This window comes from Ursus maritimus, unplaced genomic scaffold, assembly GCF_017311325.1.
Source record: "Ursus maritimus isolate PB19 unplaced genomic scaffold, ASM1731132v1 scaffold_4, whole genome shotgun sequence".
Classification (NCBI taxonomy): Eukaryota; Metazoa; Chordata; class Mammalia; order Carnivora; family Ursidae; genus Ursus; species Ursus maritimus.
In genome coordinates this window covers 52,669,513-52,686,875 of record NW_024426552.1, presented here as the reverse complement: position 1 = coordinate 52,686,875, position 17,363 = coordinate 52,669,513, and the positions used below count along the sequence as shown (strand labels likewise).

Below are 17,363 nucleotides of genomic sequence, written 5' to 3'. Positions count from 1 at the left end.
TTCCTGCTGAGCTCCCCAGGTTCATCTCAGAGTAGAATTGCAATCCATCTGTGTTTATCTCAGCAGTATGGAGAAAAGAGGATGTCACGACTCCTGGCTCAGCAACATGAATTTACATGAGAATTTGCATAGTCTGCTTGACTAGTTTCAAGTTGCTCCAACTCCAACCTTCAGTCTGTCTCCAGAAGTTCTTTCATGTGTCAGAATCCAGAAGTCATCAGCAGGATCGTGCATGTGACCTTGTGGTCGCTAGAGGGTGGGCTCTGGCATCAAACCTGGGCAAGCTCTTCACCTCCTTCTGCCTCAGTTTCCCCACATATAAAAACAAGGATACTGGTAGCACCTGCTCATGCTGCTGTCTTTGAGGATTAAAGGAGATAACGCATGGAAAGTGCTTGATATTTCTAACAACTCAATAAATACTGATGATTATTATCCTAGCTACCAATAAGGAAATACTGCTTGATAGTGTTTTCACAAAAATTTACAAGAAAATGTAAAAGAGGAATTAGTGCAACTGCAATGGTTGCAACATGACGCAACAGAAATCATCCGGGTCCGGGAACTGGGAAATCAAAGCACTAGACCCAGCTCTGCCACTAACGAGCTGTGGCCAACAAGAAGCAGGGTCATCTCTTTGGGTCTCAATTTTTTTTTTTTTTAAGATATTATTTATTTGACAGAGAGAGAGACAGCCAGCGAGAGGGGGAACACAAGCAGGGGGAGTAGGACAGGAAGAAGCAGGCTTCCAGCGGAGAAGCCCGATATGGGGCTTGATCCCAGGACCCCGGGATCATGCCCTGAGCCAAAGGCAGACGCTTAACGACTGAGCCACTCAGGCGCCCCTGGGTCTCAATTTTTTAACCAGCAAATCTAATTCTAACCTCTAAATGGGAGAGAGGGACTTCTTGAGCAATGCAACTTCACAGACTCCAAACCAATCAAAGAGACCCCATCTTAAGCCAGAAGAAGGTAAACCTTTGCCAAGAGTTACTGTTCCCTTTGCAGTGGGAAAGCTGGTCCCTTGGTCCACTTCCATGGGAAAAGCAACTGCTGGGGGGCATCACTGTCCCCGGAGCAACCCAGGAATAATTCCATCCTCGCCTTCATACAAGCCACCTGCCTGAGCCCAAGCCAGAGAAGAGAGCAGATGAACAATGAATGTCACAGCAATTAGTTTTGGCAATTAGGCAGGCAATTAGTTCTGCAGCGTGTAGAATGGGAGGAGAAAGTCAATCAGCACTGAGAGGTGACAGGGAAATATGATTAGGACATCGGGTTTCAGCGACGCCCAGGTGGAAAGGTGTGCAGCAGGGTCCCAGCGTCCCCTTTCCCGCTGCCGCTGTGACAGAGGAGGCTGCTTTGCAGAGGCCTTGGGCAACAGCTGCTTGCACGGGAGGGGCCTGCAGCCCACTGTTCTAGTCTCTTTCTCAGGGTCACCTCAGTGCTCACTCTCGGCTAAAGTTCTGGCTAGTTTCTCATCAGGAATTCTGCTTACAATGTCAAATAAATGGACAAGCAGTAGTTCCTGGGGATTTCCTCTCTTAGCTGGGAGTATGTTTGGTTTTGTGTTTGTTTTCGTTCTTTGAGAAGCCCTGGGAGTTGTTCTCTAGGGACGAATTAATTCCACATTTTGCTTGGGTCAGAGGGAGATATTATATAATTGTATCATGCAGTGAAGGGAGAAACTGGGCCTTCAAATCAAACACTGGGGCTTGGATGCCAGAGCTGCTCCTTGCCAGGCTCTGAACTTTGGTTTCCTTAGCTCAAAAATGGGCCTAATAACGGGGCTGTCATGTAAAATGCGTGACACTTGGGTAGCTCTTCTCCAAACACAAATTAATTTCACATTTTGGCCCAGATGCCTTGAAGAGGAGAACCAAGTGTCCGAGGAATGGCTGGACATGACCGTCAGGTAAGTCCCTTCCTACCCTGCAATTCTGAACTGGTATTTCAAGCTGCTTTTCTTATGTTTAAGAACAGAGACCAGCTTAGGAGCCAGAAGTGAAATCAGGAGTGCGCTGATGTCTGAAGCACTGAGCACAGCAGCAGTTTGTCTAACAGATGCACAGTGGTTCTTAGGAAAAGTCGGGGCTGCGACCCCGGGGTAGATTTCATACTTCCCAGTACTCAGTTGGGGTTCTGATGACCCACCTAATCAAAGGCACCTTCAGGCTTTGTGAGGCATGAAGTTTAGACAATTATGGAAGCCCTCTTTTTTTTTAAAAAAAGAATGCAGATATACAAATACAAAATTAGGCATGAAAGTGAATATTTACTTAGAATGAGAAAAGAGATCATGACAGATTACAGGAGTGCTGGAGAATTAGGTCCCTTTCTTCTGAGATCTCTTCAAGCAATTTACCAGAAATGCTGACATAGAAATGTTTCTGATTGTAACACAATCCTCTCTCCCCACCTGGAACCCTTCACAAACTCTCAGCAATTCAGGCACTCATGGGCCCCTGCAAGAGAGGGGACTTGCAGCTTACGATTTATTGGTTTCATGGTGTACCTTCTCCTGCACCTAACTAAATGCTTTTACAACTATTCTTCTCACACAAGTCTTACTGTCATAGTGTTAATGGAAAACTAAAAAAAGGGGATGGCTCCCATAATCCCACCACCTTACCCAACCATCTGTTTCCTTTTTCCATATCCCTTTTTCAGTCTGTGCTCATATACGCGTAATTTATGTACTTGAAATCATGGTACAGACAACGACTTCATATTCTTTTTCATTTAACATGCTACCATTTCTCTGTGATGCTCCATTGTCTTAATCAACGTGATATTTCAAGGCTGCGTATAATCCACTATCCTGCCGTTGTTAGAAATTTGTATTATGTAAATGAGAATTAGGAAGATAGGAACAGAATTTTAGCTTGACTATGGACAATTCTTACCACCAACTAAAAAAAAATTTAAAGAAAGAAACAGAGACTCTAGCCGCATTGCAATTCACAGAAGCGTAAATAATCTGTCGATCTAAAGAAAAAAAAATCAGTCAAACCAATTATTAGGTGTGGGCAGATAAAGAAACTATCAGCAGGTTAGATTTCCACTTTTCGACTAATTTCTTCAGTTAAGCAATTGAAAATCCAGTGCGAATGACCCTTCTCATGGGGTTGCTGAATAGAATAAGTAGAGATTGCCCTGTGCCTGGGTACTATAGTGGATATTTTTTTTCCTAAGGAGTATTTCCTAATGGAAAGTATTCCTACTAGAGTCACACCATGCTAATTCTATGGCAATAATTTAATTATGCCAATTAGAATGCAAATTGTTCCACAAAACACTATGAGGACCCTCGCTCTGAGAAACTTCTGAACAAAACATTTCAATAGTGCTCAGTAGTTTTGCGTGCCGGGGTGGAAATTAGGAGTCAAGTACAATATGATTCATAACTTCAGGGAACGGCTGTTGTGGGTGGACTTGTATCACCCACGCCCCCCTTTACGCCCAGGCTACACCTCCTTACCTTTCACTTTCTTGGCTTCTCGGTGGGATGCAGCAAACAAACCAGCCTGTGGGGGACTGACTTTGTAAACCCCCGTACAAAACACTTGGGTGGTAAAGGCGTGGCAAAAGAATCAAAAGTTCCTGTTCTAGATTCTTTGAGTGTCATGTCAGGTGGCAAGACCAGGGTTTGAAATGCCTTTTCTGTGGCTTGGAACTTTCTCCGCAGCCCTTTTAATTCATAAGGAAAACTGATTACAGCTCATCACAACTCATTTACAGCTTCATACCTAGATGGGTATGAGCTACCAAAAGGATGGCTAAGTCATTTTTAGAATGAACCTCCACATTAAAGGGGCATGACTCACCTTATTGTGAGGTTTCTAATATATCAAAGGTTGTTGCAACGTCCCTTCTCAGATTTAGAGCTGCATTTCCCATGTTTTCCTATTAAAAGCAGGATGGAGGATCCGACAGCATGTGACTGGAGATCCAGTCTCCATTGCAGCTGGGAGTGTCTTAGATCCTATGTTGTAACAATATTGAGGCTTAGACTCTCCCCGAGCCTCAATCTGTAACACCCCCTCAGACTTCATGGCTTCGGTGCCTTGAACTGAGAGGTAAGATTTCGGGGGCAACTACAAAGAACTGATTTCACAGGGTCTCCTAAGGTATTAACCTTCTCTCTGCATCAGTGACTCACCTAATGTCACAGGGATAGTGATGATCAAAGGGTCTCTGCCTGGCAAAGACAAAAATGTACACATTTTTTTTTAATTTTATAAAAGCCAACATCTATGCGAACCAAAAACAGGGAATGACACTCTGACCAGCCAATTTTCTCATTGAAGCTTTTGTAAAATGAAATTTTCTTTGCTTCCTATTTTTATGCTGTCTTATAGTGTTGCTGGCACGGGTAACAATCACACTTGGCACTTCTGTTGTGCTTTTCATCCAAAGATTTCAAAGTGCTCCACAACAGGATTTCATCCTCGCTGCAGGCCAGGGAGGAAGGTCAGAGCTATCATGCCTCGTGAGCAGATGGGATGCCAAGAGGTGACGTGACTTATTCGCGCGCCCTGCAAAGCTGCAGGGACAGAACCAGGTTAGAGCCCAAGCTTCCTAATTCCTAACTCAGTCTACTATTCCCCTGTTCTAGCTGATGTGGCCTCTTCTTCGAAGGGCTGACCATTCGGCCCAGCACGACACATTATGAACAGCTTGTTAAGTGTTTCACTGGAAAGCTACCATGCCAAGGTGACTGACCTCAAGGAGAAACCAGAAGCCCAAATAAAAAGGTTTGACTTGTTTTTGAGCACTACTTTTCAGTCTTTAAGATCTTGGCCAAATAAACCTAAAGAATGAGTGTAAATCTCTCAAATGAAAAATGGCTACCAGATTTCAATACTTGAAAATATCAAAGTACTGGCAAGCAAGTCAAGCAACAGGAGTCTATACTCTGCAACTGGGAATGTAATTAGTACAACCACTCAGGAAAACAATTTAGCAAAGCTTGTAAATTTGAATGGGCACATACACTTCAACCTAGCAATTTCATTACCACGTATATACGTGTATATATGTACATATGTATACATAATATATATATACATATTCATGAAAGGAATTATTATCCTGGGTGGCAATGAATGAATTATATCTTCACATTAAATATGGATAAATCTTATATATAGTACTTAATAAAAAAAAGCAAGTTAAGAAGATGAGATAAAAGATTAATCTATTTTTATAAAGCTCAAAAATATGAAAACTAAACATATGCTCAGAGGTACAAACATATACAGGATAAAAATGGTTTTTAAGAAACAAGGGAATGATAAAGGCAAAAGCAGGATGGTAGCTACATCTTGGGAAAGGCAGAGATCTGAGACTGTGGAGTTTATTAGTCAGGATTCTGCAGAGAAACAGAACCAGCAAGATATGTATGGGAAGAGATTGATTATAAGGAATTAGCTCATGTGATTAGGGAGGCTGGGAAGTCCCACGATCTGCCATCGGCAAGGTGGGGACCCAGGAAAGCCAATGCTGTAATTTCACTCCAAAGGTCTGAGAACCAGAGGAGACGATGGTGCAAATCCCAGCCAAGGGCAGGAGACCAATGTGCCAGCTCAGTAGGGAGGCAGGAAGCAAAATGGGCCAAATTTTCCTTTCCCCTCCTTTTTGTTCTATTCAGGCCTTCAACAGATTGGATGATGCCCACCCACACTGAGGAGGGCAATCTACTTTATTGAGTGCACCAATTCAAATGCTACTTTCATCCAGAAACACCTTCACAGACCCACTCATGAATGTTTAATCTGGGAACCCCATAGTACAATCAAGTTGACATAAAATTAGCCATTACAGGGAGGAACACAAGGTGGTATGTTTTAGTTCTAAGGTTGGGTGGTGGATTCAAACAAATTTTTTTTTACCATTTTTCTTCAAAATTACATACATGCAACACATATTCTTTTAAAATATTACAAAATAATGTTAAGTCTGACGAACTAAGAGTGAAAAGAAAAAAAAGACTTTTAAAGGAAAGCATAGGCCTCCCCAGAGGGTTGCTTGCCTATGCATGTGTGCAGTTTAATACGCTGCTTAAAGATCAGAAACATCCAAAACTTTTAAGGGTCACTATTTGAAAAACATCTATCCAATGATAAACCAAGAGAAGTATTTGAAACAAGTTTGACATTAAAAGAGTCATTCTAGTTAGTTTGTAAAGAATTTGTGTAAATTGAGAAGCAAGACACTGAAACAACATAAAATCTGGGGAAATATATGAACAAACAATTTATAAGAAAGTTTAAAAGAGAAAGGCATAAAAGAGGTTTGAACTTCATCAGTAAACAAGGAAATACAGATTAAGGTAACTTTTTTTTTTAACCTATAACAATGATGAAGATAAAAAAAGGACTTAGTGCTGACAGTTCAGTGGAACCAGCATGAACAATGCTGACGTACAACCTTCTGCAGAAGCATTTTGGAGATAGGATTCAGTAGCTCTAACAAAGCCCATAACTTTTCACCCAATAAGGTCCTGGAAACTTTTCCAAAAGAAGTAATTAGAAACCTAAAGACGTCCATAACAACATTATCTTTAACAGCAAACGTTAGCCTAAACGCTGAACGACAGGAGAATGGTTAAATAAAGTAGAGTGCATCCTCAATGGAAATTCGGCAACTAGGGTCTTTTCAAAAAATATTTACTGATCATAAGAGAATGCTCACACTAAATGAAAATCAGGATACGGAATTGTTTATATGGCACAGTTTTAGATTTGTAAAATATATGTATACACACACGCAAACATCAAGAAAAACTCATGAAAGACGTCGAAAGGTTAAAACAGTGATCTGCTCAATATGAGCTCACGTGTGGCTTTTAGTTTCTCCTTTGTTTTCTTCCAAAATTTCTAAATTTTCTAATTTAATAATAAAATACAAGTATTTTTTGAGATAATAAAAAGTATCTGCAATAGAGGGGCAGGCATTTCCTGTAACCCAGCGGTGCTGGGTCACAAAGGGTGCACTGTGGGTTGCCCAGCTCACCCAGCTTGCATGGGACGCTCCAGGTTTCAGCAATGAAAGGGCCACATCCTGGGAACCCTCTCTGCCACAGGGAAAGTGGGAACAGTTGGTCGTTCTACCACTGGGCCTAAAAGAATCACTGAAGTGGAAAGATTTCCCAACTGTAAATTGCCAACAGTGGTCTCGATAATTCCTTCAGTCTCCCTATAGGACTGGCTAGTTTGACCTTGCAGATTTATGAAGCTTTTTAAACAAGTCACATCTTAAAGAGCTTGTTGAAAGCAAAGCAGATTGCATAAATGCTAAATAGGCTGGTTAAGCGACATTATACAAGCTCTGAATGTGTACTCAAATAGGTCAGGAAACACGAACTACCACTTGTCTTAGGGAAGAGAGGCCTATTTATCTCTCATTTCGCTTTCTGTGCTTTACATATTCTTTCCCTTTGCAAGAGTGGGAGTGGCAGGTGTATCAATGTCACCAGCGGAAAAGTGAGCTCTGGGGAATCAGCTTAGAGGGTGAAGCGAACTCCCCGGTTAGGACTAAAGCTCTGTGGAAGAACAAAGAATCAGGTTGGAACTGCTTTTTTACCTGCCTTTCTTACACAATCAGGACAAATCCTCTCCCATGCTAAATCTACAGGAAGTTCTTCTGTATCATTGATTAGGAAAATATCTTGAAAATATAATAGAACTACGATACTGAGCGTGCTAATAGCAATCTGTGGGTCGGAGGAGAGCTGCAGGGGCTAATCAGGGGGTGGCAGAGATGTGACAGGACTGTGTCAAGCTTTGCCATGGTGAGTATCGTTGGCCAGTCATGTAGCCACCCGTTGTGCCTCAGTTTCCTCACATATAAAATGGGGATGCCAATAGCACCCACCTCATAGCGTTGTGAGAATTACATACGTTCATGGATAATAAGAGCTTGGAGCAGAGCTGGGAGATGGGCACACCAGTGGTTTACTGGGGTAGCAGAAGGAAGGAAGCAGCACTGAGCAGAGGAAGAGGATGACTGTGACAAAGTCGTGACAGAGCCTCAGTGGGGATGTCCCCAGATTTGCCCTGACCTGGGGAGGGAGGGTGCTTGGCCTTGATACCCTGCAATCGATCAGATGATGACCCCTCGGAGATGGGGTCATGACTGTGGTGTGGCAGCTGTGAGTCTCCTCTCAGGTCTCCTTCCACAGACCCAGGTGCTGGGATCTGAAATCCAGCACTGTGTTTATGTCTCCAAGGATACCATGTCCCCTCCTCAGAGGTTGGGGACTGATCTGATAGCTGATCTTATCTGCAGAAATCCCCCCCAGCTTTACTGAACCTTCGATTTTATAGCCATCTAGGATGCTTCCACCCAGCCTTCTGTTTCTTTCACTTTTACTTAGGATCAGATGCCTTGACATTTGTGGTGAATACTGTAATGTGCTCTAATCTCCCTCTAGGAACAAATTTTAAAGTTTGCTTTTCCAATCCTCTTTATTTTATTTTTTGAATATGTAAAACTTCATGTGATTCAGAAGCCAGAACTCAAAATAGTAAACAAATACACAAAAACAATAAATATAGTCAGAGAATTCAGATGCCCACCCTGAAAGGCAGAAACAGGGTAGAGGAATTGTTCTAGGCTAAGAGACTAAAGAAACATGGTGACCAACTGGTTCAGGGGGAAAAAAATCTATCTAGCTATTGCTTGTTACAAAAAACCAATATGGCAAAATGCTAACAATTGTTGATCTAGGTAAAAAACACATTATTCTTCAAGTCTTTCCATGGATTTTGAAAGTTTTCAAAAATATAAATTCAGGGGAAAGGAAGAAATCTCTCCTTGTTGAAATGTCTATTGCTTGGGTGCTTATTTATTTGCAAGCACGTTAAAACAGAAAAGACCATCTACGTGGTCCGAAGGGGAGCAAATAAGTCACACACTAAAACTATGCCCTAATTTCTTCTACGTCAAGCTGGAGTTAGTAGAGGGAGATCTCTGGGTTTTAACATAAAACACTCTAATTCTCAATGAGATTCTGGAGAGAAACCCACAGTCTGTGAGCACTCAGAAAGGAAAGCAATGATCACTAGGAGACAACATATGTTCATGAAGAATAGGTCATGCTTAATACACATTTCCCAGTGGGGAACATCAAAAGATATAATTTAATTACAACAAAGCATTCGAAAAAGCCCATCAGATTGGCTATGTGATTAAAATGGAGACATATAAACTGGATTGTTAGCCGAGCTTTCCTTCCCATCCTTCATTCCTTCACCCCTTCACTCATTCATTATCAATCATGTATTCAGCCCTGTGCTAGACAACCACCCTATTGGAATTAACGAACACGTTACTGTCAACTCAGATGCAAAGGACATTTCTAAAAATGCTTCTAAAGTTGACCTGGGACCAAATGAATCAGGATTACATGGGGTTGTTAGAAATGTACATTCCTGGAGCCCCACACTTACTGAATCAAAATTTCTGGAAATGACACTTGGAAATCCTCATGTTTAACAAATGTCCCAGATAATTCTTTTGCACACTAAAGTTTAAGAACCACACTAAAGTTCTCTACCCTCTGTTCTGAAATCTTAAAAATATTAATCAGTGAATTGGGTGAACTCCAATATAAATTTTGCCTATCAAATTTGTAGATGACACAATGTTGGAGGAAAAGCTGATAAACTGTATTAAAGAATCAAACTTGAAAAAGACCTTGACAAAGGAGAAGGATGGAATGAAATTAACAATATACAACTTAATAGGGTTAAATGTTAAGTTCTGCATCTAAGTTCAAAGAATCAACTACTTAAATACAAGGTAGGAAAGCTCCAGACTGACAGCAGTTCACTTGAAAAAGATTTAAAGTTCAATGAGAGTCAAAAATGTGATATTATTTTTTAAAAAACTTATACAAATTTTAGGGTGCATTAATAGAAACTGAAATTAAGGAATAGAGAGGCAAGGTTGCACCCATCACATTTTGCATTGGCAGAGCACGTCTATTTTAAAATATTTAAATTTTTAAAAAGACATTGTCAAACTACAGTGTGTCCAAGGGAAGGTGACTAGGTAGTAAAGTATCTTTGACCCACATCCTATGAAGAATTAAGGAACAGACTATGTTTGACATAGTAAAATAAACATTCACATACCATGAGAGCTGACTTTATGAGACTGAAATCTATTGAGTTGTTGAGGAACGAACTGATTATTCTGTGTGGTTCCCCAGGACAGACGTGAGAACACTGGGGGAAAGTTATAGGAAAGTTTTTTTTAGTTTAATGTAAGAAAAAATTAATCTAAGAATCAGGGGACTTTACATATGTTATGGGATGTTCCCTTTAGAGATGAATTCCAGTGGTAGGTTTAAAACAGAGGATTCCAATTAATAAATCAATCAAGGGAGGTCCAGCATGGACCAGTGGTGGTGGTGGGCTAGGAAGTAAGGAGTATGTGTAACTCAACCCTCTGAAATTGAAATACAAAAAAAAAAAAAAAAAAAAAAAAAAAAAAAAAATTAAGTTAAAGGAAAGCAAATAAGAAAGGATACTTGCATTACACAGGTGGTCCCTTCAAAGATTCCATTCTTTAAATTTCTATATAAGTTTACTGAGAATTTTCATTGCTATGAAAAGCCTTCAGACTCTTATCTGGTTATGTCAGTTGTTCATCCTTCCAAAGGAATCCGTTTCTGACATCTTTTAGAGGGACTATTTTGGAAAAGGCAAGAGTCAGAAAGCCCATGACACACTTCCACAGTCCCACAGAGAAAACTGAACTATGGTGAATACTTAAACTGACATAATTTAATCCTTATAATACTGTGTCACTCCACCGACACAACAGGCAACCTCACCAGAAGTAGAAACTGAACTCAAGGGAAAACAACATGGAGGTTGGCTGGTGTTGTAGGAGGCAGCTTGTCACAAAATCTATGTCAAAATAAAGACCATGGTGATTAATTGAAGGGATTATATTCCCTCTTTTGGAGAGTTTTATATTTAATACACAAACCAGTTTGGGCATTTGGAAGATGGAGCCGAGTCAAAAGATACACAGAAAGTAAGCTGTATAGGCTATGAAGGACCACTGGATATACTGAAATTATTAGTAGGCAGAGCCAGAAGGAAGTAGAAACCAAAAGATATGGCAAGGAACAAGGATCATGGTTGGCTGCTAGGAGAAGGAACTGCTGAAGCAGACATATTGACCCGTGCCAGAGTCAACATAAGAGCAGAGGTGGAAGCATTCAGTTGTTGAGGTGATGTCAAGATAATTCATTTGCCAGAGCTGTCTTGGATGTTTTTAGCTAACTCTGTTCTTTAAAAAACATTCCAATCTCTAACAACAACCATTGTGGAGCTCTTACTATTGTCCTTATTTCTATGTAAATCCTGCGCAATACCTCTCTGACTTCCATTTAACCAAAGAAACAGAAAAGAAAAGAATGTATACTACTAGCTGTCTGGGACCCAGCCCAAGCAGTTTATCACCAGTTCAACATTTCTTTGCCGTCCCATGGTATTTTTATCTTTAAATTTTCATGAGAAATTTGCATTCTCCTCCTTAAGAGATCTGTACTAGTTCCTATATCAAAATAATGTTTAACCCATTGATTTAAATTAACAACTTGAGAAGATATACCACTTCCTATTTTTTTCAGTTCCTTCCCATAACTCCCAGCCAATAACTCATGTCATCTTCTGAGGTATGGCCACCTCAGTTTGAGAAACATGGTCTTATAATAAACTTACATTAGTTGAGGTTATCTGAATGTTCCCTGAAGATTCTAACTAATGTAGCAGTTCAAGATATAAATGTGTGTGTGTGTGTGTCCCATTCCAGAACGTCTTTTTTTTTTTTTTTAAAGATTTTATTTATTTATTTGACAGAGATAGAGACAGCCAGCGATAGAGGGAACACAAGCAGGGGGAGTGGGAGAGGAAGAAGCAGGCTCATAGCGGAGGAGCCTGATGTGGGGCTCGATCCCATAACGCCAGGATCACGCCCTGAGCCGAAGGCAGACGCTTAACCGCTGTGCCACCCAGGCGCCCCAGAACCTCTTTTTTTTTTAACTTTTAATTTATTTTTTATTTAAGTTCAATTAGCCAACATATAATACATCATTAGTTCTTTGATGTAATGTCCAATGAATCATCAGTTGCATGTAACACCAGGTGCTCTTCACATGCCCTCCTTAATGCTCATCACCCAGTTACCCATCTCCCCACCCACCTCCCCTTCTGCAACCCTCAGTTTGTTTCCTGTAGTCAAGAATCTCTCATGGTTTGTCTCCCTCTCTGATTTCTTCCCATTCAGTTTTCCCGCCATGCCCCCTATGATCCTCTGTGCTATTCCTTATATTCTATATATGAGTGAAACCATATGATAATTGCCTTTCTCTGATTGACTTATTTCACTTAGCAAAATACTCTCCAGAACCTCTTCTTCTTTTTTTTTTTTTTAAAGATTTTATTTATTTATTCGACAGAGATAGAGACAGCCAGCGAGAGAGGGAACACAAGCAGGGGGAGTGGGAGAGGAAGAAGCAGGCTCATAGCGGAGGAGCCTGATGTGGGGCTCGATCCCATAACGCCAGGATCACGCCCTGAGCCGAAGGCAGACGCTTAACCGCTGTGCCACCCAGGCGCCCCCAGAACCTCTTCTTAATCACAAAAGCCAGAACAGACAGCATTCTAGATGTTTTAAATGCTTGTTAATTTATAATAAACACACGTTACAGAAAAATGGAATTTAATGTTCAAACCCAAATATGTTTATTTGGAGATATTTTTATATCTTTCTGTGTATTAAAACTATATTTTGCCTATTTTTCTGAAGTCAGTGATGATTTCCCCTAATTTACATAGGCCTGAAGAAAGCCCACCTTCTTTCATATAAACCTCACTGAAGAAATAATAGGACATTTCAACAAGGATAAGGATTAGACCTAAAATTTGATCAAGGTGTAGAGTTGTCAGTAGAGTAATTTTTCCACCACAGTTTATTTAAAAATTAATTATGTTAAAAAGTCCTTTTATATGAAGTGTCATTTGTAGCTACTAAATGCTATTATTTATTAAAACTCTAATAAAAATTAGATTTTAAATTAAATATTGGATCCCAATAAACTAAATTTAAATTAAGCCTAATATTTTTGAAGTTTATTTATTTATTTTTATAGTAACCTCTACACCCAACGTGGGGCTCAAACTCATGACCCGCAGATCAAAGTTGCATACTCTTCTGACCGAGTCAGCCAGGTGCCCCTAAATAATTAATCCTAATATTAACAGTGAGAGATTACAGGAGAGGAGGAAGTCCATTGTGAAACCCACTTTTCATAATAACTTTTATACATAAATAATCTGTTAAGAGATTATGATTTTCCAAGTCACCTTTTTTGCCCATTGCTAGTGTCTACTTTCTTTAGAAACTGGTTCATACTTCCCAGGCACTATAAACAACCCATGCAATTAATGAGACCCCACTAATAACTGTACACACTACTTTAGTTCAAAAGCCCTTCTTGGACAGGAGTGGGCCCACGCACAGTGAGGGAAGAGCACTAAGATACGGTCCTGTTCTTCAGGAGCCCCCAGCCTGCAGAGAGGGAGGGACGTATAAACACATAATTGCAGTGCAGCATGACACACGCAAGAGGGGAAGTGTGTACAGGGCACCCAGTCAGGAGGCTCAGAAGAGTCTTCACAGATCCAGTGGTCTGCGATGGGTAGGATTTTGACAGAATACCAGGTAGGGCTTTGACAGCTAAATATCTGAAAAGAAGGTCTCTCTGTGTGACCTTAGGCAAATTACTGGACCTATACGTGCTTCAGTTTCCTCATTTATAAAATTTCTTCCCAGGATTATTGTGAAAACAGAATGAGATAAATTGAAGACTGTACACAAGGAAAGGCCCCCAGCACTCAGTGAAGACTAGCCGCTCATGGTGTTTATGGAGTTTGACACAAATACAAGAATGGGGATGCCAGGCCCACGACCTCACAGGACCACCTCAAACTCACTGCCATGCTAGTATCTATGGTGTGTGTGTGTGTGTGTGTGTGTGTGTGTGTGTGTGTGGGAGAGGGAGGGGGAAAGAGAGAGATTAACCATGCAAAGCAGGAAATTCATTCCACCTGCGTCTACTACTGACACCCAGATTATAAAATTTAAGCCAATTTCCATAATAAAATAAATATGTTCAAACTGCCCGCTTTCTTCTCACCCTAACACCTGGTTTGGACAACCATGGAGCTTAGAGAGATTGCCCGTGTTTCTCCTCTACCCCCCTTGGAAATCCATTGGAATATGGCAAATGAGCATACCTGTCCAACCGATGTCAGGGTGAAATATAATACACTGTTTTCTAAACCACTTTATTGTGGTGTGAATGACACACAAAGAGGTGTCCATAATTAATGTATACCACATGATGACTTTGGAGATAGGTATATATCCATGAAACCATCTATGCCATAAACATATCCATTACCTCCCGAAGTTTCCTTCTGCCTTCTTATAATCTTTCTTTGTCATAAGAACAGTTAATAGCTACCCCCTTAGCAAATTTTTAAATGTACAATATGGTATCATTAACTATAAGCACTTGGCTGTACAATAGATCTCTAGGACTTACTCATCTTGATAACCAAAACTTTATGCCCTTTGGCTAATACCTACCTCACTGTTTCAGCCTCCGCCCAGCCCTGGCAACTACCGTTCTAATCTGTTTTTTGAGTTTGACTATTTTAGATTCCTCATATAAATGGTATCACGTATTATTTGTCTTCTGTATCTGGTTTACTTGGCTTAGCATAATGTCCTCTAGGTTCATCCACGTTGTCACAATGGCAGCATTCCTTCTTTTTTTAAGGCTGAAAAATATTCCATTCTATGTTTATACCACATTTTTTACAATCTAGTCATCTATCAGTGGACATTTAGTTCATATCATGCCTTGGCTCTGAACAATGCTGAAATGACCATGACAGTGCTGACATTTCTCTGAGCTCCTTATCTTTTTTTTTTTTAATAATGATTTTTTATTATATTATGTTAGTCACCATACAGTACATCCCCGGTTTTCGATGTAAGGCTCGATGATTCATTAGTTGTGTATAACACCCAGTGCACCATGCAGTATGTGCCCTCCTTACTACCCATCACCGGTCTATCACATTCCCCCACCCCCCTCCCCTCTGTAGCCCTCAGTTTGTTTCTCATAGTCCATAGTTCTGAGCTCCTTATCTTAACTTCTTTGAGAATATACCCAGAAGTGGGATGCTGGATCATATGGTAGTTCTATTTTTAATTTTTTGAGGAAACTCCAAACTGTTTTCCATAGTGGCTGCACAAATTTACATCCCCAACAACAGTGTACAAGGGTTCTCTTTTATCCACAACAAAATACACTCTTAAAAAAAAGTCTCCACATCAAAGTCCAATTGGATGTCTTTCTGCTTTTCGATAGGATAGGCACCTTCATTTCATTTATCTGAAAGCCAATTTCCCTGAACCTTGGCCCTAGACTTGCACCTCCTCCTTTGCTCCCTGTGCTGGTCAACAGCATCATTATATATCCAGCACTCATGCCAGGAACTTGCAAGCCTTCCTTGATCCCCCTGCTCCTTCACTACCCACACGCAATCCACTGCTAAGTCCCAGTAGACCTAACTCCAAAAAGCAAGCCTGTCTTCCTCCTTCCACTTCTCCTGTGGCTTCTTTGGTTCAGGTCCTTATTACTTCTACGTTCGGGCAAAATAATTGTTAAAGTCTCCTCACTGGACTCCTGCATCCAGAAGAGCCATCCCACGTGGTGGCAGAGAGATCTAATATTACATACCTCTACTTAAAATCCTTTTGAGGTGTACTTTCATCTACAAAATGAAGAACAAACAGGGTGGATAAGGTCTTGACCACTCCGACTCTGCCTTCCTCTCTAACCTCATCTCCCACCAAGAACACTTTGCATTCTGTGCTCTGATTATATCAAGTTAGTGGTTTTTCCCAGAAGAGCTCTTCCAAGGCTCCGTACTTTCATGCCTATAAATCCCTTTGTCTAGACCTTTGCTACTCAAAGCACGGTCCACGGACCAACAACATCAGCATCACCCGGGAGCTTGTTAGAAATGCAGGTTCTCAGGCTTCACCCAGACCTAGTGACACAGAATCTGAATTTTAATAAGATACCAGGTGATTCTTGTACACATTTAAGTTTTAGAGTCCTGCATAGAATGTTCTTTCTACCTATTTGTTCATCTCACTGGCTCTCGGGCTTAGAGACCCAATGACCCCTTTCTATATGTTAAAAAAAAAAGTAACCTGCCCTTTATAAATGTTGTGCTAATGTATCTATGCTCATAATTTTAAAAATCCAATATGATACTTTAACAATAATGTGAAAAAAGGCAAGTAATATGGAATAAAACATGTATTTCTGTATGTTAATGGTGGGGCACAATTATACTAAAAGACATAACAAAGTAATGAAATGTTTGCCTAGAATCACTGGGATTGACAGATACAAATGAAGACCAATTCAGGTGTATTGTATTGGTGACACAAATACCATGAGCAATGAGACAGGCAGTGATGTGACTTTTCAGGATGGCGAACAACTCTTGGCAAAGTTCCAAAGAGCACAATCTTCCTTTGATGCACAAGGGAGTCGTATTCTTGGAAAATTCAGTTTTTGTTAAAACCGTGCAAAACATACTTTGTGTTTGTACACGACAAGAGTTAGGTTTTAGGCTCAGATAATTATAACTAGATTTTCATCTACATGAATGTCTGGTGGGACATACAAATGTCATGTAGGATGCAGGGCAATTCTTTGTTATACAGGACTAACCCACACACAGCAAGACATCTAGCATCTCTGGCCTCCATCCACTAAATGTTAGAGCCATCCTCCCATAAGTGACCATCAGTAATGCCCCCGGAGATTTCCAAAGTTCCCGAGGGGACAATACCTCTCCTGCTGAGAACTGCTGGTCTGCCAGATCCACTCTAAGACTTCCTCCAAACCTCAGTTTACCCAGTCTCCCTCTCCGTCACTGGCGTTACCCTGGCTCTATTCTTCAATGTGCTCTCTCAGCTCCCCTGAACATAGTTCTGGTCCAGCCCTTTGAAGCGCAGGAGGGCGGGTGTGTAGGGCAGAAATGTCTCTTAAACACCTTTATGCCCTCCAGGGAATCACACAATCCGAAACTGAGTAAATGCTCAGCAAAAGTTGTTAAATAAATAACTTTAAAACAAAATAAAAAAAAAAAAACAACTCTGAGAGCATATAGATTCGGGACAATCCCATCCATAACAACTGAATGTTTTCTAATACACCTATTTTACCATGAAGATAATAGAATAAA

At 40.6% G+C, this 17,363-nt stretch overlaps 1 long non-coding RNA gene across 14 annotated transcripts in view; it reads right to left on the bottom strand.

The window, feature by feature from the left end:
• LOC103677340 overlaps positions 1-17,363 on the bottom strand; it is a 114,056-nt gene that overhangs the window by 83,854 nt on the left and 12,839 nt on the right. The window contains exon 3 of one of the 14 annotated variants that reach the window (XR_005832182.1): positions 1-359. This exon is cut by the window's left edge and continues 3,124 nt beyond it. The exons of the other annotated variants lie outside the window; for them this stretch is intronic. This is a non-coding gene — a long non-coding RNA (uncharacterized LOC103677340). The remainder of the gene's footprint in view (positions 360-17,363) is intronic. 14 annotated transcript variants of the gene reach the window in all.